The sequence below is a fragment of the Rutidosis leptorrhynchoides genome, chromosome 10 (assembly GCF_046630445.1).
Source record: "Rutidosis leptorrhynchoides isolate AG116_Rl617_1_P2 chromosome 10, CSIRO_AGI_Rlap_v1, whole genome shotgun sequence".
Classification (NCBI taxonomy): Eukaryota; Viridiplantae; Streptophyta; class Magnoliopsida; order Asterales; family Asteraceae; genus Rutidosis; species Rutidosis leptorrhynchoides.
Genome location: NC_092342.1, coordinates 6472843 through 6497818, shown reverse-complemented (window position 1 = coordinate 6497818; position 24976 = coordinate 6472843). Strand labels below are relative to the sequence as shown.

Sequence of the window (24976 nt, the reverse complement as noted above, 5' to 3'; positions counted from 1 at the left end):
TGAAGTTGACTGTCATTTCACTCGAGAAAAATTAGAAGAAGGGATTATTAGAACACCCCATATCAAAAGTAATAAACAGTTGGCTGACATCTTCACAAAAGCATTAACTGGAAGTTGCACCCGTCAATTTTGTAACAAGATGGGCATGATCAATATCTATGCTCCAGCTTGAGGGGGAGTGTTAGTTAACATATACGGATACATTTAATAGCCGCTAAAGTTGGTAGATTACATTAATGTTGGGTAGTTGGTAGATTACAGGTTTATTTAATGTACAGATGTTATTGTATCTTCCTGGGCTATAAATACCCGTTCATCCCGTTCATGTAATCATCAAGAGAATACAGAGAAACCAAATACATAAAATCTTGTTTGTTCTCATTTAGTGTTTTGCAATAACCAACCTCTAGCAAGTAGCTAGAGGTAGAAATACCAACCAATTACACATGCTTTATAAGCCAATCAATCCAAGAAACATTACACTTTACTCTACTAGCAAATCACGAAAAAGAAAAATAACAAATAGAATCAAATAAATAACTTTTCTTATATTCTTCGCCGGAGAATAACACGCTGTTTCTGAACCTCCACATAGTCCAAAATAGCGCCGCAAAAATGGAATACAACATGCTCTTCGAATCTTTGCTTGCACTCTAATAATACAACAATGGTATAGGAATTACTCTAATATTTTTATTGGATAAAGTATTAATCATTACATTTGCTATACAAATGATTCGATGAACTAGTTTGAAAATGCATATTGATCTAAGGTGTTGCGATCGACGACGTGTGGCACAACCACAGTCCGAGCCACAAACTGTGTTACTCATTATTCGTTTAAGACATGCAGATACGTTATGTGATCAACATGCGGTCCAAGCGGAGCTCGTAGAGGGTTATTTGAAACAATGACATTATGTATTTTGAATTGTATTGTGTTTTGGTCGTTTGTTTGATAAATGTAGGCTTATGAAATTTTGCGTGTTTATTAATTTATAAGTGTATTCACTCTCACATTGTTATCATCACCAGAACAAAGATTTCAAACATTTAAATAGTTATTGTGAAATATAAACCAACATTATCTCTAAATTATATTGGTTGAGTTAATTTTATTATGGTGAAATAATATAAACTTATATTATATAACAACGTGAATTTTCTTCAACCGTTGAATATCAAAATGATACAACAAAGTCCCGATAAGCACTGAAACTACAAAAGCAAACCTAATACCTAACAAAGCAAATAACATATCTAAAGGCGAATCGAGCCAAGAAATACAACAAAACTCGGACAACGAAATAAACAAATGAATCAATAGACATAAAAAAAAAAGCACGTGACATAGGCGAATAAACAAAAAACAAACAAAAACAATTAAACCAAAAAATAAAACAAATGAAACTAGCAACCACAAATACAAAGGAACATACAACCAAACTCAAATGAAACGTAAGAGCATGTCACTAGTGACACCGCTCCCCACTAATGTCACCATTCATGTCAGCCCCAATGTCACCAAACTGTAGTCGATCAGGCGACAAGCATTTGCTATTTTTTTTATATCTCTTTTCATTTTGCAAATGAAATAATTCGTTTAATATAGAAATAATAATTTTAATAGAGTAAATAACACACTAATTGGCATACTTCTCGTTTTCCATTTTTCTAACTCGTCAATCTCCAATGACATGCAACTATGCTGTAGTAAGTCATCCACGAAATTTAATTTAGTTAATATTTTATTTTAATTAATTTAGTTTAATATTAATATTAATATATAAATTTATTTTTTACTTTTTTACTAAGAAAATAAGTAATTTAATTTTAACTTCACATAACGTCTTTCACACCTACTACTCCTCTCTCTTTGGCTCAGCCGCATTACTGTATATACATGCGCCTCCATATACCACCACCATCATCATGCGAGTTCCTACTCCTTCTGAATCAGGGTTCCCTACTTGATATCTCTTAGACTTTGGATTCCAATTCACATACAATTGTTTCACAGATATATAAATTCCATATTTGTTTATGTATCTAAAATATTTAGGGTTTTAGAACGAAGGTGGTGGATGATAATTAATTATCTTTTCTCTACGAAGAATCTTCACATGCCGCTTTTTCACCGACTTCCTTGATTACTTTTTACCGATTTAGACTTAAAATATTGGGCTAAATTGTTTGTTTGATTTGATTTGAAATTGAATGGCATTGGGTGATATAATGGAGTCTAGGTTCTCTCGATCACAGTCCTCAATTGTTACTGCTGTTTCCAGCCATCATTATAACAAATCACAGTATTCAAATGTTGTTATTCAACATGTAATTTTGAATAAATATAATAAAGATAGAGATAGAGATAGAGATAGTAACATAGATAGAGATTCATCTAATGAATCAGTAGTTGGTGTGCAAAGTAATAGTAGTAATATTAATAGAGATAGGGGAGATTATGAAACTGTTGCTAGTAATAATAGTTATGAAGTTGGAAATGGAAATGGGTTGGTTAATGGAATTGGAGCTACTAGTATGTCTTATTTGCCTCAAAATGTCGTTTTATCGGAGTTGAGACATGATGCATTCGAAGCTTGTACTTGTTCTGGTCCTGCTGAAATTGGGTTGGTTTCGAAATGGCGGCCTAAACACCGGGTAAATTATCGTTCTTTATCGTTGTACTTTGCAGTGTATGTAGTTGTGAGATAATGCGATAGTAATTTGGAATAAATGATTTATTTTTGTATTGATCCTGTTTGCTTGTAAAAGGAGTTTCTTTTATTTGAGTTCCTTGTTTTGGAGATAATTGTTATGGAAGGCTACACTAAGCCAGTTTTACTTGTTGTTAATATCTTAATTAGCATGTGTCGACAGGCTATAACTTCAACGTTGAAGTTAATAATTGCTATTATTGTAGATAGTTAATTATTTGAATGTACAAAGGGTGTTAATATTACTTCTTAGTTATCAGTAGAATGTTTTTTAGTACTGTTAAAAATAGATATATGCTTAATATAGCTATGCATTATAAACTATTGGATTTGTGTTTTTGTGTGTGTGTGTGTGTGTGTGTGTGTGTGATTATTGGTAGTTAATCTCCTTAGATCTCATTTCTCTGTTCTAGGATTAGTATTTTCCCACTATTGATGGATATGCGTGGTTAAAAATTGGATTAGAAGATATTGGCATGTGTGTTTTTTAGGTTTCTGAAGGTACTTTTGTGGATTTGTAGTTATTACACAGTAATTTCCTGCACATGATAATCCAAATTATATAAACATTTGGATCTCTAATTCATACAACAATGTATGGATTAATGATTCCAATTATTCTATTGATTAGGGGTTGCCGTTTGTTATGCTATATTTTTGAATTGGTATTATAAACTTAGAACATGGACACCGAATAGGTACACAATGATATTTGGAAAGTGAGAATACAAAGTCAGAAGCTTTTTAATGGAAATTGAGATCGAGATAAAGGCAGGTACTTATAAAGGATCAGATGTTGGCATGCTGCTGGAATTGCGTTGTTTTCTGTGTGCATGCCATGGCATGCATACAAACTTGACTTTGTTACCACATCAATGATGACACTACAGTCTTAGAATGTGATACGTAAATCATAAATCAGGGAACTTATTGTTTTTGAAATACGTATCAACCATCGAAGCCTTGTTGACTGATGTATATGTAATGATTATATCTGATGAAATAATTAGAAGCTTCTTGGATAATGTTTCACTAAGGAGTTATGTATAATTTAGACAAAATTTCATTCCTCGTCCCTGAACTTTACATCAAATTTGACTCCTCGTCCTTTTTCTTTTTTTTGTGCATCCCTCGTCCCTAATGTATCACAATTCTACATCCCTCGTTATTAAGATTTCACCTTGTGCCAGAATGGAGTGCTGGATAGGTATAGTTTTGATGTTTACATTTTTTTTTTTTTTGGCTTAAATGTATTCACATTTTAGATTCACTTATCACACATCAATTTCAACCTATATGGTTTTAGATCCATTCTCTATGGCTCCACAAAAAGCACTTGAGACAATTGGTAAAACTTTGAGTTTTCAGTATGAAAGGTGGCAACCAAAGGTGAGATTGTTGCTTAACTGCACACTTGATTGTTCAACATTCGTAAGTTTCCATACAAGTATTATTTCAACCTGAAACCTTAAAACAGGCCAAATACAAGATTCAGTTAGATCCTACTATGGAAGAAGTGAAGAAACTTTTTACTACATATTGAAAATATGCCAAATCTGAAAGAGTTTTATTTCATTACAACGGTCATGGTGTACCTAAGCCAACTGCCAATGGAGAAATTTGGTTTTTCAACAGAGTAATATATTATAAATATTTTTTTATTCACACATCTTCTAGACTTAGTTTTGACTTACCAATAATACTTTTTCTTGTTGTATGTTGTAGAGCTATACACAATATATTCCTTTACCTATAAGTGAGCTTGACTCGTGGTTGAAGACCCCCTCGATATATGTTTTTGATTGTTCTGCTGCTGCAGGGATGATTGTTAATGCCTTTATAGAGGTATCTTAAAATCTTAAATTTGCTAATAAGATTATATTTTAACACGAGCCTAATACATATTAATATCCAGCTCCAAGAGTTGACTCCATCAAGTTCATCTAGAACTGTACAACGAGACTGTATTCTACTTGCAGCTTGTGAATCGCATGAAACCCTGCCACAAAGTCATGAGTTTCCTGCTGATGTGTTTACATCTTGTCTTACAACACCCATCAAGATCGCATTGAGATGGTGAGTTTTGTTCCAAGTAACAAAAGTTATGTAATCTCAACATTTTTTTAGTTATTTCGAGTTTTATGATCAGTGGATAGTATGCAATATAAGTTCACTTTGTGTGAGTTTTAACTTTTAATCTGTTTGGCCTGTTTGTTTTAGCCACTGTTTGCTCGTTAAAGATAAAACATAACTTGAATTATGTGGGCTGATTGCCACCTGAAGCTAAGTTAAGTTATACTAAGATAAACTTTGTTGTTTGCTGATCTTGTGCTTTCGTAGAACTCACCAGGTTCTGCACACGTTCATTACTACACGAGTCACTTGATTATTGGCTTATAGAGAGAATACCTGGCCGTCAAACTGTTGGGTTTTAATTGGTTTCGATTTATGAGCAAGTGTTAGTCCAAGCCCAAAGCCCAACAAAATAAGCCCAAGATGTTGTTTGACCTGGTCAACATTGGAGGGCATCATTAATATCTCAAAGTGCGCAGGTTAGTCATTAAGAGAGCAGAAAGTTTTCAAGAAAAAGTGTGTTTTCTCAATTCCCGTTTTTATGTACAGCAGCCCAGTAAATCGACGATCCTCGGAGATCCGACCGTTGAATCTTCTTCAATTTTGGACTGTGTCTTCCTGACATCAGGACCAACATTTTCAACCGTTGAATTTGTCTAAAGAGGTCTGTAGGTCGTGATTTTGCTGCTGGAACAGAGAGCAGTTTTTGGGTGAGATAATTCCTCTTTTGTCTTTTAGGTTGTTCATATACTTGTTGACTGTTGTAGTTCAAGAGTATGATGATGTTGTATACCTCTAGATGATCTAGAGAAAACCTATTGTATTGTTCTCCTTGTTGATGATAGTGAAGTTTAAGTGGCTTACGAGTCCCGTGGTTTTTACTCTCGATTTTGAGGGGTTTTCCACGTAAAAAGTCTCGTGTGTATTGTGTGTGCTTGATTATTGCTTAGCTACTGATTTGGTATTGTTTAGCTACTGATTTGGGTTGGATTTGGTATAGCTTGTTTGTTAGCATCCTCACGGGTTCATACGGGTCGGGAAAGTATTGGTCAAACGGGTTTGTTTCCGCTTTGTAGATTGTCCGTTGTGATTATTTTCCCATCAAAACTGACCGTAAGACCCTTCTTGGTGAACTGAACTGGATTTTTACTGCAGTTACAGACACAATCGCCTGGAACGTTCTTCCACATGGTATTAATTGATGAACTCTTTTATTAAGGCTCAAGCTTTTTATTTTAAAAATTGGGAGCTGAAATAAATACTCAATTTTTATGCTTTACAGATTTGTTCCAGAGATTATTCAGGCAAGATCTGTTGGTTGCCAGTTTGTTTCGGAATTTTTTACTTGCAGAGAGAATTATGCGTTCTGCAAATTGTTCACCTGTATCTTATCCAATGTTACCTTCAACTCATCAACACCATATGTGGTAGGCACATGTACATTTTTTGATGTCATAGTCCTTAATTATTATTATAGTGGATAATTATAATTTATAATATCGGGTTGACTTCATTTCGTTATGTGTATTACAGGGATGCATGGGACATGGCTGCTGAAATCTGTCTTTCCCAGCTTCCAACATTGCTCGATCCTAATTCAGAATTTCAGGTCTGTCACTCGCATAGTCAAACTTTTTTTCTTTGAGATTTGGCAAAAATTATTGTTTAATCTTCAATGTGGATTTTTTCTTAAAAATCATAATAGCCAAGTCCGTTTTTTATGGAGCAACTGACTGCATTTGAGGTATGGCTTGATCATGGGTCTGAACATAAGAAACCACCCGAGCAGTTGCCTATCGTTCTCCAGGTATGTGTGATTTTGCTATCATTCGTTTACTTTTGTTTCTTGGATTTGTCTAAGCAAGTGTTAGCTATTTGAAATGTCTTGTTGTTTAGGTTCTACACACTCAATGCCATAGGTTTCGTGCTCTTGTGCTTCTTGGAAGATTTCTTGATATGGGTGCATGGGCCGTTGATGTTGTAGGCTTAACATCGGCATGTAACATGTTTTTTTATGGTATATCATTTTGAGTATCTTATAATGATTACTTTTTCTTCTTTTGTTGTAGGCATTGTCAGTTGGAATATTTCCATATGTTCTGAAGCTATTGCAAACCACTAGTCCTGAACTTCGACAAATTCTTGTGTTCATCTGGACAAAGATCCTAGCACTTGATAAGGTATGTTACAATAACCTTACATGTTAATTGATTGTTATGTGCATGTTCTTGCATTAAAGTTTTAAGGTTTCATATGTTTTGTGGTACAATAATGTCTGGTTGGGTAGGTTAGATAATGGGTCAAAACGTCTTCTTGTTTTTAATGCGTCATTTTTGGCGTGGGTTTCTCTGGTGGGACCCATGGAAACTGTTGTCTTATAAGTTCAATCAATATAAACAAATGATTGCAGAACATACAGTATGTAACTTCATTATTAATATAGTAGTTGAATTAAATGATTTAGATCTTTAGCATTATTAACTGTAAGAGATAAAGAGAGAAAGAAAGAACTGTGTTCTTGTATTTGTGTGTTATACCAGTACATGAGACCTTCTATTTATAGAAGGTATACTTACATTAATAATCCCTAAACTATGATTACAATGCTATATTACAATATAAGTAGTTGTCTAATATTCCCCCGCAAGCTAAGGTCGGGTAACAACCTGTAGCTTGGATCGTAACTGGAGAAATCTTGGTGAGGACAATGGCTTGGTGAAGATATCAGCAATCTGATCATCAGTAGTTATAAACTGAACTGAAAGTTTTTGTTGAGCAACTCTTTCTCGAACAAAGTGAAAATCAACTTCTACATGTTTTGTACGTGCATGAAAGACCGGGTTAGCTGAGAGATACGTAGCGCCAAGGTTATCACACCATAAGGTAGGAACGGATTTAACAGGAACACGAAGTTCACGTAATAGATCTTGAAGCCATGTTAGTTCTGCAACCGTGTCAACTAATGCCTTGTATTCAGATTCTGTTGAGGATCGAGAGACAGTCTTTTGTTTTCGGGCTGACCATGATACTAGGTTTGAACCAAGATATATAGCATATCCTCCCGTGGATCGACGGTCATCTGGACGACCTGCCCAGTCAGCATCAGAGAAGCTAGTCAGCGAGTTGTATGCTGAATCAGTATAGGCATGAAGCACTGTTCCGGAGTCGTGCATAAATCGTAATCCATAATTGGCAGTGCCTTGTAAGTAACGGAGAATTCATTTAACTGCTGACCAATGATTTATCGTGGGACAATGCATGTACTGACAGACTTTGTTGACTGCGAAAGTGATGTCCGGTCGAGACAATGTAACGTATTGAAGGGCACCTACAATTTGACGGTATTGAACAGGGTTGTCAAATGTTGCACTATCACCAAGAGCAAGTTTGGCGTTGGTTGTCATCGGAGATGAAACTGGTTTAGCATTAGATAAGTCGGTGCGTTCCAAAAGTTCACGAATGTATTTGCGTTGTGATAGAATCATGTCATTACCATTCCTTGTGATAGAATCATGATACCATATTAACTGTAAGAGATAAAGAGAGAAAGAAAGAACTGTGTTCTTGTATTTGTGTGTTATACCAGTACATGAGACCTTCTATTTATAGAAGGTATACTTACATTAACAATCCCTAAACTATGATTACAATGCTATATTACAATATAAGTAGTTGTCTAATAAGCATTAAAAGTACTCTCTGGTAAAGTTTTGGGTTTTGGCCTTTTGATATCATCTGTTAGACATTGAACATTACCCAAAACAGAAGCCATTAATCTGGCTTTTCTTTTATAAAATATACAAATATGAATATATGATATATGATATATGATATACTATATATGATTGCCTCTGCTGATGTCATTGTTTTGAGTTGACAGTCATGCCAGGTGGATCTGGTGAAGGATGATGGCCATGCATATTTCATAAGATTTTTGGATAGTGTGGAAGCGTATCCTGAACAACGTGCCATGGCTGCATTCGTTTTGACAGTCATTGTTGACGGACACCGAAAGGGTCAAGAAGCCTGTATTGAGGCTAACCTAATTCATGTCTGTCTGACACATATTCAAGGTGGTGCAACCACGAATGACACACAAACCGAGCCACTTTTTTTGCAGTAGCTATGTCTTTGTCTTGGAAAGCTATGGGAAGATTTCACAGAAGCACAAATAATAGGCCTGCAGGCGAATGCTCCTTCTGTTTTTTCACTTCTGTTATCTGAGCCCCAACCCGAGGTTCATTACACTTTCTCTTATTATTTAATGTTGCAGTCTGCATTTCCTATATTTCATTCATAATTAAAACAAAACACATGTTTTCAGGTTAGGGCTTCTGCTGTATTTGCATTGGGCACTTTACTTGATGTTGGATATGACTCATCTGGAGATGTTGGAGATGATGAGCATGATGATGATGATGATGATGATGAAAAACTTGGGGCTGAAGTTAGTATTGTTAAAAGCCTTTTAACTGTTGTTTCAGATGGTAGCCCGTTAGTCAGGGCTGAGCTGGCAGTAGGTATGCTTCTCATATATCAACGCTATATTATTTGTTTTTTGGACTGATAATTATGCTTATGAAGTGGCTTTTAAATTTAACAGCTCTTGCACGATTTGCGTTTGGACACAACAGACACCTAAAATATTTCGCTGCTACATGTTGGAAGCCACAGACCAACTCTGTTCTGAGTTCTTTTCCTTTTACTGTCAGAGATTCAGTTAGTGGTTATTCTAATCTTAATCAGTACTCACAAATTGGGCGGGTTTCTTCAAGCAGCCCACTTGCTACATCTGCGATAATGAACGGTTCTCCACTCTCAGACGATTCGGATCCTGGGGTGCTGAATGACTGCAATACAAATGATGTCATTAACCATACAAAACCAAGGCAGTTAGACAATGCTTTGTATTCACAGTGTGTTTCGGCTATGTGCACGTTAGCAAAGGATCCGTCACCGCGCATTTCGGGTCTGGGTCGACGGGTTCTTTCCATTATCGGGATCGAACAAACAAAGTCTGCCAAAGAATCCTCAACTGCTGTCAATAGTCTTTCTGGATTAGCTCGGTCATCTTCTTTGTTTGACATGAATGGAGGAGGTACATCTATCTTTATTCATTTGTATTGCCTGGTTGTTTTTTTAGCATGAGCTTATATACTTGCCCCAACTCAGAAGATAGTTGAGATCATAATTTCCGGAGGTGTTTGGATGTGATAACGTGTGTGTGTGTGAGATACTAACTAACCTTATCAAAGTATGTGTGAATGTGTGATACTAACTGACCTTATCAAATTATGTATGAATGCGTGATACTAACTAACCTTATCAAAGTATCTTTTTTATTTTTTTATACCCATCCATATCTATAATCTGAAATTATTGCAGGTCACTCGTTGTCGACATTCAGAACTCCTCCCGTTAGTCCTCCTAGGCCAAGTTACTTGACGGGAAAAGGAGGACTGCGAAGGGTCTGTTCTCTTGAGTTCAGACCACATTTGTTGGATACAACAGGGCTAGCCGACCCTCTTTTAGGTTCACCAGGTGTACCAGAACGTAGTTTTCTTCCTCAATCAACCGTTTATAACTGGAGTTGTAGCCATTTCTCAAAACCGCTTCTTACTGGAGCTGATGATACTGAAGAAATCCAAGCTAGACGTGAAGAACGAGAAAAACTTGCTCTTGAACACATCACCAAGTGCCAACATTCATGTAGGTTAACATACCTATTATTTATGATATTATTAGTTTTTCATTTTCACTTGACTATTGATATTAATTGATTGCTGTCTCCTTTACAATCTTAGCTGTTAGCAATCTTCATAATCCAATTGCTCGATGGGATACAAAATAATGGTGCTAAAACAGCTTTACTGCAACCTTTTTCTCCAATAGTGGTTGCTGCAGATGAAACTGAATGCATCAGGTATCCATTTGTTTCTGACATATGAATTGATTTATTTATATTTTTTAGAATTCTTTCTGCTTAAGATGCTGATTTGATGTTCATATGATTTCTTTTTTTTCTAAAAATTATGTTCCTTGCTGGGATGTATGATTAAAGTGTTTTTAGACCGTGCTTATACAACTAAAATGGAACTGCAATATGTTCCCTGTGAGGATTTACCTTACAGCGGTGTTAGGTTTTTCAGATTTTCTAATTGGTTTGTAATTTTAGATCATTGTTGGGAATGAATATTTATACCTGCATTGCATATATATGCAAGAGGTTGTACCCCATAGTGGATGGCTATATGTGCTATATAATTCATGTGTTATGTACGTGCCTAATGATACAAGGGTGTAATCTATTAAGCTAACACTTTGACCGTTTGATTAAACATCCATTGATAAAAATCCTCTCTCTTGATATCTTATCAATCTTATAGTGATGGTAAACTTTTTCCCGAAATTTATAATCAAGCGAAATGTAGGTTCCAGCTTCATAAGTTTTGTAAAATCATTTTTGCTTCACGTATATGTTTGTGTTTTGGTCTTGTGATGACACAAACTATTGTCGCACTCGTAAAGAGTTTTATCAATGAGTGAATCGAAAGGCAGGTGACCTAAATAGACGGTGCTCATATACCAAGGATATTTAAAATGTGAAGACCAAAATTCTGAAAACATATTTGAAGATGGCTACTTGATGTTTATGATATATGTTATCTCTCAGACTTGTGTCACCATCTTAATATGTAAAGATTATCCTGGTGAAAGTTTGGATTTAACTTCAAAAAAAGATAGGGGAGAATGTTAACTAAAGAACCCTATATGGATGTATGAAATCTTCTGTAGGAGGTGGTATCTAAATTTTGTTATACTTATTTTGTTAGGAAACATTACTCATTATTGAAGTTGAAGTATATATTACTAGCACAACCCTCATCTTTACCGATTCTGAAAACATATGTACGAAATACACTAAACATTTTTTTTTCCAGAAGTTTTTAACCATCCACTACATCATGTGTCAACATAGAATGAAATTTGAGTACCTTGATTTTATTTAGTTTTCGTATTCTGCATTAATGCTACAAATCTGTTATGATAATTAACGTTTGTGCTATGTGTTTATTTTTATATAAATATATTAGGGATATATGTGATCTATACCATATTCATGCTTTTAACACACCTTGTAGGAATAATTCGTAAAAGAGGTATCAAAACTGAAAGATCTTTGATGATGCTCATGGCTACATTTTAATAATCTATAGTTCAACTTGGAAGCAGAGTATTCGATGTATGTTTATATCCATTTCAATATGATGATATTACATACAAGCTAGGAATTCATTACTTGCATAAGTATTCTTTCGTTATTAACTTTGTCGTACAGATATTTCATTACATTTTCAATATTTACGTGCTCCTTCCATCCCTACATTATTGTCCACAATTCTGTTTAACCCTAAACGTTGTCTACTTTCAAAAGTAAATAGTTATATCTCACTAATGTGAATTTGTAAAAATGCCAAATTCGTTTATTACATAAATTGATTATTAAATAGTTGGCATTTTGCGACTAAAAAATTGCATTAAATGTACATATTATGCATTCCTTTTTCGTTTTATGTGGACAATTAGTTTCCGGAACGGAGGGAGTATTGTAAAAGCCCAACACATATAGTTACTGTTTCATTTAACTTTATCATATGCTTTTTATGGGTCAATCATTACTGATTTGTCTCGCGTATCGATCCATAAATGATTTGGGCTCATTATTGGCGATACTTGTCTTTTATTACGACGGGTTTACCTTTTGTATCTGATTGGGACTCTTCACTAGCAAGCTATATAATTAGAATTGTTCTAATTGATACACTTTTTAGTAATCATTTTTAAAAGGAAACATGATCCTCATCAATCTCCGAATCTCGAGGGATGATATTTTTACGTCTATCGTCTTACCATTTTAAGGTATTCCAGCATTCGAGTGGAATGTGTGTTGCATTTTATTAAATGATATAATAGAGGAAGAGAGATATTGAATTGAACTTGTATGTTCTGTGTGTTTATTATCAGTACATAAGCCTCCATTATATAGGAGTAACAATTACATAATATATCCCTACACTATAGCAATAACATAGCCTTATACAATTATATTTGTCTAATATTCCCCCGCAAGCTAAGGGCGGGAAACGACATGTAGCTTGGATCGTAACAGGTGAAATCTTGGTGAGGACAGCGGCTTGGTGAAGATATCTGCAATCTGATCATCAGTAGTTATGAACTGAACTGAAAGTTTTTGTTGAGCAACTCTTTCTCGAACAAAGTGAAAATCAACTTCTACATGTTTTGTACGTGCATGAAAGACTGGGTTAGCTGAAAGATACGTAGCACCAAGGTTATCACACCATAAGGTAGGAACCGATTTAACAGGAACACGAAGTTCACGTAATAGATCTTGAAGCCATGTTAGTTCCGCAACTGTGTCAGTTAGGGCCTTATATTCAGATTCTTGTTGAGGATCGAGAGAGTCTTTTGTTTTCGTGCAGACCATGATACTAGATTTGAACCTAGATATATTGCATATCCTCCCGTGGATCGACGGTCATCTGGATAACCTGCCCAGTCAGCATCAGAGAAGCTAGTCAGCGAGTTGTATGTTGAATCAGTGTAGGCATGAAGCACTGTTCCGGAGTCGTGAATAAAACGTAACCCATAATTGGCAGTACCCTGTAAGTAACGGAGAATTCGTTTAACTGCTGACCAATGATTTATCGTGGGACAATGCATATACTGACAGACTTTGTTGACCGCGAAAGTGATGTCCGGTCGAGACAATGTAACGTACTGAAGAGCACCTACAATTTGACGATATTGAACACGATTGTCAAATGTGGCACTATCACCAAGAGCAAGGTTTGCGTTGGTTGTCATCGGAGATGAAACTGGCTTAGCATTAGATAAGTCAGCATGTTCCAAAAGTTCATGGATGTATTTGCGTTGTGATAGAATCATGTCGTGACCATTCCTTGTGACTTCAATCCCCAGAAAATAAGACAAGTTACCCATATCTTTAACAGCAAATGAGCGGCTAAGACTTAGTACCACCCTATCTATTTCCTTTGCATCGTTCCCTATTAAAATAATATCATCAACATACACAAGCATGTATAGAAGAGTGTTCCCATTAGAGTAGATAAATAGGGTAGTATCCGTTTTTGATCCATGAAATCCAAGAGATTGAAGTGCCGTAGAGAGTCGATGAAACCATGCTCTAGGTGCTTGCTTTAATCCATATAAGGCTTTGTGAAGGAGGCACGCATGATTTGGTTTAGCTGAATTGACAAATCCCGGTGGTTGTTGTAGATAAACAGTATCCTGCAGATCACCATGTAAAAAGGCATTTTGTACATCAAGTTGCCTGAGTGACCATTTCTGAGACACGGCCAAAGAGAGAACAACACGAATAGTTGTTGATTTTACAACTGGGCTAAATGTTTCCTGATAGTCGATGCCTGGTTGTTGTCGAAACCCTTTGGCAACTAAACGTGCTTTGTAGCGTTGTACTGCCCCTGTTTGATCCCGTTTTAATTTGTATACCCACTTGCAATCAACCACATTTGAATTTGGAACACGGGGTACTAGTGACCAAGTACCATTTCGCACCAACGCTGAATACTCTTCGGTCATGGCTTTACGCCATTGAGGATCCTTGTTAGCAATGGTAAAGTTCTGCGGTTCTGTTTCAGACAAGGGACCTCTTGTATGATAGGAGGTGACATTATGTTGGTAGATTTGTTTAGGATTGGGGCGAAGATTGGCTGGTCGAGAACGAGGAGGTGGCTCAGTGTTGATGGAAGGGGTCGTATTAGTAGTATGAGGTAGCTGGTTGTGACTTTGCTGAGGTGGTGATGAGGAGGGTTTTGAGCGACGATGATATGTGTGAATGATAGGTGGCTTGATCGTGCCGTGTCCAAGTGGTGGAGTGGGGGTATTTTTTGGTTCTGGTTGGACACACCGAGTCTTAGGAGCTGTGGTAGATGAATCTTTAGGTTGTGAGGATGGATGTGGATATTTAGAGATGTAGGGATTTACTGGATGTGTAGGATTGGTTGTATCAGATTGTTTAAAAGGAAAGGATTGTTCATTGAAGCGAACATGACGGGCTACATAAATATGATCCGATTTGGGGTCGAAACATCGATAGCCATGATGCGCGGTACTGTAACCAAGAAATACACAAGGTGTTGATCGAAAATCCATTTTGTGATTATTGTATGAACGAAGATGGGGGTAGCATTGGCACCCAAAAACCCGAAGAAATGAAAAATCAGGTTTATGTTTGAACACATGTTCAAAGGGTGAGGTTGTTGAGTTTGTTCTGGATGGCATTCGATTGATAAGATATACTGCAGTGCCAAAAGCAAAATGCCAAAAACGTTGTGGTACATGTGATTGAGCGAGTAAAGTAAGACCGGTTTCAACAACATGTCGATGTCGTCTTTCAACCAAACCATTTTGTTCACTTGTATGAGGACAGGAAAGGCGATGATTGATGCCTAATGGAGAAAAGAATTGAGAGAGATTTCTAAATTCACCTCCCCAATCAGTTTGGACAGATTTGAGTTTAGTCTGAAATTGTCGTTCAACCATTGCCACAAAATGCTTAAAGGTGGCGTAAACATCAGATTTGAGTTTTAATGGGAAAAACCACATAAATCGTGAAAAGTGATCAACACACAGCAAAAAGTATTTGTGACCATCAAATGAGGTAACAGGCGCGAGTCCCCATACATCACAAAATACTAAATCCAAAATGTGCGAACTTTTATAAGTAGATGGTAATAGATGTAGTTTAGAGGATTTTCCAACATTACAAGAATCACAAAAGGTAGTTGTATACTTATTTTGTAAAGGCAACTGGTATTTAGATAACATGGACTTCAAAAGTTGTGGATGTGGATGTCCGAGTCTTTGATGCCAGGTAATTGAAGATGCACGGGTAGTGGAGAATGCTACTTTGTGAACAGGTGAAGACTGTGGAAGATGGAAGGAGTAAAGACCACCATTACTTGGGCCCGTGAGGAGGGTATTGTGTGTAATCTTGTCCTTCACAGCAAAGAAAGTTGAGTGAAATTCAAAATACACATTGTTATCAAGACAAAACTTTTGTACAGAAAGTAGTTTATGTTTGATTTCAGGAACATGAAGTATGTCTTTAAGGGAAAAGGTTTTATTTGGAGACGAAAATTGTGAGGAACCAACGTGAAGAATGGGTAAACCCTTACCATTGCCAACATGAAGATTGTCCTCACCGTAGTAGACCTCGGAGTTGCCAAAGTTGGATTGGTCTGAAGTAACATGGTGACTAGAGCCTGTGTCTGGGATCCAAGAGGTTGACGCTTGTGAGCGATAGTCTGTAAAGTTGGCTGAAGGTGACTGTCGTCTCATAGTAGCAGTGTTACGATTAGGGCATTGAGATGGGATGTGCCCAATTCCACACCTGTTGCATGTGCCAAAAACTGTGTTTTGATTAGAAGCCCAGTTAAAGGAATTTTGATTACCTGCTTGATTTCTGTTGTTGAAGTTGCCTCGTCCACGTCTGTAGTCACGTCCACGACCACGGTTATTGCTAGATCGGTTAGTGTACATGGCTTGTGCAGCCGGTGTATGAGCAGGTTGAGCTTGGAGTCCAAGTTGAGATAAAAGCAGTTGTATGGCTTGAAGTTGATCTGTTTGTGAAGCGGGCAAGAAATTATTAGGAGCTGTTGAATTGCGACTTTGTGTGCTAGTCGTGAATGCTTGAGCTGAAGGAATGTCGGGTACAGATTTCTTGATCATGTAGTCGTGGTCTGATAGTAGGCCATGAAGGTCTACAAAGGTAGGGGGCTTTTCGCGGCCCAGAAGGCTTGATTTTAAACCGTTATATTCCTCTCGTAGTCCTGATATAACTAGCATCACCAGATCTTTTTCTTTCATTTTTTCGCCTATGTTAGCGAGCGCAACATCGTATTCTTGAGTCCTAGTTAGGTATTCTACGGTTGTTTCATCTGGCTTCATCTGTAGTCTGAGAAGTTGGGTTTTCAAAGTGTATTCCCGAGAGGAAGTGTGAGGAGCGTAGGCACGCTCAAGGGACAACCATAGATCACGAGACGTTAGTCCTTGAACATGTTGAAATGATGCTTCGGATATGGTAGAAATGAGGAGCATTCGTATATGAGCATCATTAGAGACCCAATTAATGTAATTGGGGTTTTGTGGTTGAGACTGTGTTTCTTCATCTTTTTCTGGTGATTGGACCGAGGATGGGACATTTTTAGGTGGACAAGGGATTGTGCCATCAATATAGTCAAACAATTTGTTGGTTACGAAGAACGGTTGAACCATTGTTTTCCAGTAACCATAGTTCGTGGGAGATAAGGTGAAACCAAATTTGTGAGAGTTGTGTGCGGCTTTCTCTGTTGTAGTAAAGGTAGCTAGTAGTGCCATTTTCAGAAATATAGAAAAAGATACAGTAGATATACAGTAACAATATATTTTTTTTTTTTTCAAATTTTTTTTTGGGTTTTTTTTTTTTTTTTTTGCTGAAAAGAAAATAAATAAAAATAAAATATATAATAATAGTAGTGGGGTTAGTGGTGGGCAGAGAATAAAAAGCAAAGCAGTTCACCTACTCCTTCCATTTTACTCTCTTTCAAGAAAAAAAATGAAACCAAAAAGAAGAAAACCGGCGGTGAATAGTGGATCCGTCGGTGAATAGTAGCTGCCGGTTTTGTGACCGGAATAGTGGCTGCCGGAATTGTTGCCGGACTTAGGCCTTTACAGCTCTTGATACCATATTAAATGATATAATAGAGAAAGAGAGATATTGAATTGAACTTGTATGTTCTGTGTGTTTATTATCAGTACATAAGCCTCCATTATATAGGAGTAACAATTACATAATATATCCCTACACTATAGCAATAACATAGCCTTATACAATTATATTTGTCTAATACATTTCTTGATTTGAATTGTAAATTGTCATATACTGCTATTTTCAACTTATATTTGCCATTCACCGACTTTAACTGAGGGATTGTTTTTTATTTATTTATAGAATATGGAATTATGAGGAAGCAACATTGATCAACAGTTTCAATAACCATGAGTATCCTGATAAAGGGATATCGAAACTGTGCTTGATAAATGAGCTTGATGACACCCTTACTGCTTGTTGCTTCAAGTAAGTTAACCATCACCTTCATGTTTATGATTGCAGTATGCTTCGGGTGATCAATTTAGGACCTGGTAGCAATGTGATTCCTTAAACGTGTAAAATAAGAACCTTTATTTTTTATGATTGCAGTATATGCTTCGGGTGAAATTTCATCGACCATGGTGTGGGATTTGGATAAAGAGCAACTTTTGAGTTCTATTCCTCTTGCATCAGATTGCAGCGTTTCAACACTGGTTGGTGGATCGATTAATGTTTTCTAATTTGGGTCAATATAAAGAAATATGGTTCTTTAAACGATAGGCTGATATTATCTGATAGGTTTTTATCAGTTGTATCTAGTTTGGCGTGTAAACTGTATGCTGTTGGAAAATTATGGGCATGGCTTATTATTTGTTGATGGTTTTAGGCGGCTTCTCAAGTTCATGGTGGCCAATATGCAGCTGGCTTTGTGGACGGGTCTGTCAGATTGTATGATATTCGAACATCTGATGGGTAAGCACTTCAAGATTTTAATCAAGTTAATTTCTTAATATGTGAACTACAAGAATTAATATTTCGATTCTATACTATTTCTCCCCTGATAATTTTATATGTTACGAATTTGCTGCAACCGTCAGCGTGTTTTACTTTGTAACTGTTGGAAAATTTACTGTATTGTTGATTAAAATCAGCTGGTGAACAAAATTTTGACTAATGTCACCGTTACCCTATAAATTTCTTCAAACATTATTATGGTAGCCATTATATTAGAATGCACATTCACCAAAACATCAATTGGATTGTGTCATGCATTCCTGTGTTTTTAATTATCATTTTGCTTGTTCCAGGCTTGTCTGTGTTACTCGACTGCACACTCGTAAAGTAGAAAGAGTTGGTGGTATAGAACGGGTTGTTGGAATCGGAGTTCCTACTATTTTTATCTGAGCCCCAACCCGAGGTTCATTACACTTTCTATTTTTTCACACTCGTAAATAATAGGTCTGCAGGCGAATGCTCCTACTATTTTTTCGCTTTTGCTATCTGAGCCCCAACCCGAGGTTCATTACACTTTCTATTTTTATTTAATTTTGCAGTCTGCATTTCCTATATTTCATTAATAATTAAAACACGTGTTTTCAGGTTAGGGCTTCTGCTGTTTTTGCATTGGGCACTTTACTTGATGTTGGATTTGACTCATCTGGAGATGTCAGAGATGATGATGATGAAAAAGTTGGGGCTGAAATTAGTATTGTTAAAAGACTTTTAACTGTTGTTTCAGATGGTAGCCCGTTGGTCGGGGCTGAGCTGGCAGTAGGTATGTTTCTCATATATCAATGCTATATTATTCACTGATAATTATGATTATTAAGTGGAGTTTAAATTTAACAGCTCTTGCACGGTTTGCGTTTGGACACAACAGACACCTAAAATCTATTGCTGCTACATGTTGGAAGCCACAGACCAACTCTGTTCTGAGTTCTTTTCCTTTAACTGTCAGAAATTCAGTTAGTGGTTATTCTAATCTTAATCAGTACTCACCAATTGGGCGGGTTTCTTCAAGCAGCCCACTTGCTACATCTGGGATAATGAACGGTTCTCCACTTTCAGACGATTCGGATTCTGGGGTGTCGAATGACTGCAATACAAATGGTGTCATTAACCATACAAAACCAAGGCAATTAGACAATGCTTTGTATTCACAGTGTGTTTCAGCCATGTGTACACTAGCGAAGGATCCGTCACCACACATTTCAGGTCTGGGTCGACGGGTTCTTTCCATTATCGGGATCGAACAAACAAAGTCTGCCAAAGAATCCTCAACTGCTGTCAATAGTCTTGCTGGATTAGCTCGGTCATCTTCTTTGTTTGACATGAATGGAGGAGGTACATCTATCTTTATTCATTTGTATTGCTCGTTTTTTTTTAGCGTGAGCTTATCATAATTTCCGGAGGTGGTTGGATGTGATAGCGCGCGCGCGCGTGTGTGTGATACTTACTAACCTTATCAAAGTATGTGTGAAATGTGTGATACTAACCTTATCAAAGTATCTTTTTATTTTTTATACCCATCTAGATCTATAATCTGAAATAATTGCAGGTCAACCGTTGTCGACATTCAGAACTCCTCCCGTTAGTCCACCAAGGCCAAGTTACATGACGGGAATAGGAGGTTTACGAAGGGTCTGTTCTCTTGAGTTCAGACCACATTTGTTGGATACAACATGGCTAGCCGACCCTCTTTTAGGTTCACCAGGTGTACCAGAACGTAGTTTTCTTCCTCAATCAACCGTTTATAACTGGAGTTGCAGCCATTTCTCAAAACCGCTTCTTACTGAAGCCGATGATACTGAATAAATCCAAGTTAGACGTGAAGAACGAGAAAAAATTGCTCTTGACCACATCACCAAGTGCCAACATTCATGTAGGTTAACATACCTATTATTTATGATATCATTAGTTTTTCATTTTCACTTGACTATTGATTGATTGTTGTCTCCTTTACAATCGCAGCTCGTAGCAATCTTTATAATCCAATTGCTCGATGGAATACAAAATTTGAGAATGGTGCTAAAACAGCTTTGCTGCAACCTTTCTCTCCAATTGTGGGTGCTGTGGATGAAGCTGAATGCATCAGGTATGAAGCCCTAATTTCCTATTTGTTTCTGACATATGATGTCTTTTTATCCATAACTTTGGTTCCTTACTGGGTTCTATGATTAAAGTGTTTTTAGACTGTGGTTATGTACAACTAAACTATAATAGAACTGCAATATGTTTCCTGTGAGGATTTACTATACTTGGGGTTTTCAGAGTTTCTAATTGGTCCGTAATTTTAGATCTTTGTTGGGAATGAATATTTATACCTGCATATATATACAAGACCTCATAGTGGATGGCTATCCATACTAATTAACTCATGTGTTGTATACATGCCTAATGATACAAGGGTGTAATCTATTAAGCTAACACTTTGACCGTTTGATTAAACATCCATAGATAAAAATTCCACACTTTGACTGTTTGATTAAACATCAATAGATGAAAATTCTTTCTCTTGATATCTTATCAATCTTATAGTGATGGTGAACTCTTTCCGAAATTTATAATCAATCATAATGAAGGTTCGAGCTTCATAAGTTTTGTAAAATCATTCTTGCTTCACATATATGTTTTTGTTTTGGTTTTGTGATGACACAAACTATTGTCGCACTCATAAAGAATTTTATTAGCGAGTGAATCGAAAGGCATGTGGCCAAAATAGACGGTGCTCATACACCAAGGATATTTAAAATGTGAAGAACAAAATATTGAAAACATATTTGAAGATGGCTACTTGATGTTTATGATATATGTTGTCTCTCGGACTTGTGTCACCATCTTAATATGTAAGGGTTATTCAGGTGAAAGTTTGGATTTAAGTTCGATAATTAGATACGGGTGAATGTCATAACTAAAGAACCTTTTATGGATGTATGAAATCTAAATTTATTATATATTGTTTATTTAGGAAACATTACTCATTATTGAATATATTACTAGCACAAGCCTCATCTTTACCGATTCTAAGCATTTAAGCTATAGTTATATTCAAATTTCAAAATTAAACTATATATGAATATGAATATTAATAATTAATCTCACTCAAGTTTTTAACCTTGTAAAATATAAATGCATGAAAAGGAAATCAACTGATACCATGAGATAGATAACATGTGTACGAAATACACTTACTAATTTTTTCAGAAGTTTTTATAGCATCCACTGCATCATGTTTCAACATAGAATGAAATTCGAGTACCTTGATTTTGTTTAGTTGTCATATTCTGCATCAATGCTATATGATAATTAACATTTGTGCTATGTGTATATTTTTATATAAATATATTAGGGATATATGCGATGTATACCATATTCTGCATGCTTTTAATACACCTTGTATCAAAACTGAAATTTCTTTGATGATGCTCATGGCTAAATTCTAATAATCTATAGTTCAACTTGGGAGTAGAGTATTCGATGCATGTTTATATCATTTCAATATGATGATATTACATACTAAGAATTCATTACTTGCATAAGTATTCGTTCGTTATTAACTAGGTCGTACAGATATTTCATTAGATTTTCAATATTTACGTACTCCTTCCACCTCTACATTATTGTCCACGATTCTGTCATAAATGTCCCAAAACGTTGTTCACTTTCAAAAGTAGATAGTTACACTAATGCGAATATGTAAAATTTGCAATTCATTTATTACATAAGAATATGAAAAAATGGCATTTTTCAAATAAAAGCTACATTTAAATGTACATATTATGCATCCCTTTTTCATCCTATGTGGATAATTAGTTTCGGAACAGAGGGAGTATTGTAAAAGCCCAACACATATAGTTATGGTTCCATTAAACTTTATCATATGCCTTTTATGGGTCAATCATTACTGATTTGTCTCTCGTATCGATCCATAAATTAGTAGATCAGTTTTCTATTAGATTTGGGCTCATTATTGACGAGGGGTTTACCTTTTTATCCGATTGGGGCTCTTCACTAGCAAGCTATGTAATTAGAACTGTACTTAATAATCATAACTGCATACAACTTTGTGAGGGTTTGCAACTTGATTTGATAGATGTATAACTGTGAAGATTACTCCCAGGATATCTTTTCTTATGCAATTCTTTATAGAAAATGTAACCTACATATGTTACAATTGATACACTTTTTAGTAATCATTTTTAAAAGGAAACATGATCCTCATCAATATCCAAATCTTGAGTGATGATACTTTTACGTATATCGTCTTACCATTTTTAAGGTATTCAAGCATTTGAGTGAAATGTGTGTTGCATTTGTTGTTTTGAATTGTGAAATGTCGTGTACCGCTATTATCAACTTATTTTTGCCGTTCAGTGACATTAACTGATGGATTGTTTTTTTGATTTATAGAATATGGAATTATGAGGAAGCAACATTGATTAACAGTTTCAATAACCATGAGTATCCTGATAAAGGGATATCAAAACTGTGCTTGATAAATGAGCTTGATGACACCCTTACTGCTTGTTGCTTCAAGTAAGTTTACCATCAGCTTCATGTTTACTGCTATATTTATTTTTATAATATCTTTTATTTAATCGCCTTCAGTGTGTTTGATAGTGCAGGTGATGGCAATGTTCGTATATGGAAAGATTATACCTCTAGAGGTAAACAAAAACTTGTAACTGCGTCTGGCTATATGGTACGGCCTCCTAAATTAATTCAATCTGCAAAATCAAGACTATATTATTCTGTATAATATATGTTTCTAACACTATCAGTAATTTGTTAAACTTAGAGAATAGTGTTTAATTTGGTCCCTTGTTGAACTTTTTTCTAACACACACTATGTTTGTGTAGCTTTTGATAATCAATTAAGGACCCAGTAGCAATGTGTTCCTTAAAAGTGTAAAATAAGAACCTTTATTTTTTATGATTGCAGTATGCTTCGGGTGAAATTTCATCGACCATGGTGTGGGATCTTGATAAAGAGCAACTTTTGAGTTCTATTCCTCTAGCATCAGATTGCAGCATTTCAACACTGGTTGGTAGATCCATTAATGTTTTCCAATTTGGGTCAATATAAAGAACTATGGTTCTTTTATGTCAACTAGTATAGGAAACGATAGGCTGATATTATTTGATAGGTTTTTATGATCAATATCTAGTTTGGTTTGTAAACTGTATGCTGTTGGAAAATTATTGGCATGGCTGATTATTTGTTTGCTGGTTTTAGGCGGCTTCTCAAGTTCATGGTGGCCAATATGCAGCTGGCTTTGTGGACGGTTCTGTCAGATTGTATGATATTCGAACACCTGATGTGTAAGCACTTCAAGATTTCAATAAAGTTAATTTTATAATATGTGAACTACAAGAATTAATATTTGGATTCTATACTGTTTCTCCCCTGATAATTTTCTATGTTACTAACTCGCTGCAACCGTCATTGTGTTTTACTTTGCAACTGTTGGAAAATTTACTGTATTGTTGATAAAAATCAGCTGGTGAACACAATTTAAATAATGTCACCGATACCCTATAAATTTCTTCAAACATTATTATGGTAGCCATTATATTAGAATGCATATTCGCAAAAACATCAGTTGGGTTGTGTTGTGAATTCTTGGGTTTTAATAGTTATTTTGCTTGTTCCAGGCTTGTCTGTGTTACCTGACCGCACACTCGTAGAGTAGAAAGAGTTGGTGGTATCGAACGGGTTGTGGTAATCGGATTTCAACCGGGACTAGATCCTGCAAAGGTAAAATAATATATCTTAAACTAATTTTCTTTGTTTTTTATATGACAAAATAAAGATAATGATGGGTTCTGTTTCATTCAGATTGTGAGTGCATCACAAGCAGGAGACATCCAATTCCTTGATATCAGAAATCAAAGGGATGCGTACTTGACCATTGACGCCCACCGTGACTCATTGACGGCTTTAGCCATTCACAGGCATGCACTACTTATAGCCAGCGGTTCAGCCAAACAACTCATCAAAGTCTTCAATCTTGAAGGTGAACAACTGGGCACCATTCGATACTCTCCAACATTCATGGCTCAAAAAATAGGATCTGTTAGCTGTCTAGCCTTCCACCCGTACCAAATATTATTAGCAGCCGGTGCATCCGATACGTGTGTTTCCATCTATGCTGACGAGATCTCGCCACCAAGATAAACCAACCAAACATTCTGGTCTGTACGACCCACGAAAAAAAAACGGGTTGGTCCATGGGTAGTTAGAAAGATACACATTCGTTAAGCTTCCCGGGTAAACGAGAAGGCTGCCTCGTGAAGTATATGTTGTGGAGGCTTCAACAAATAATATGATGATACATGCATATAGGTATAAAAATGGTGTAAATATTTATTTCATCCTGTTTGGGAAGTTTATTTGGTTTAGTGTGTGTTTCATTCCCTCTTCACAATCTTGCTCTTAAATTTGTAAAAATGCCCCATCCCCCAATTTTAAAATCTTTGCATTTATATATAA

General features: G+C 36.0%; 1 pseudogene; it reads left to right on the top strand.

Annotated features, from left to right (window-relative positions):
- The first annotated feature begins 2217 nt into the window (after positions 1-2217).
- Positions 2218-24661, top strand: LOC139872779 (regulatory-associated protein of TOR 1-like; annotated as a pseudogene).
- Positions 24662-24976: the final 315 nt, after the last annotated feature.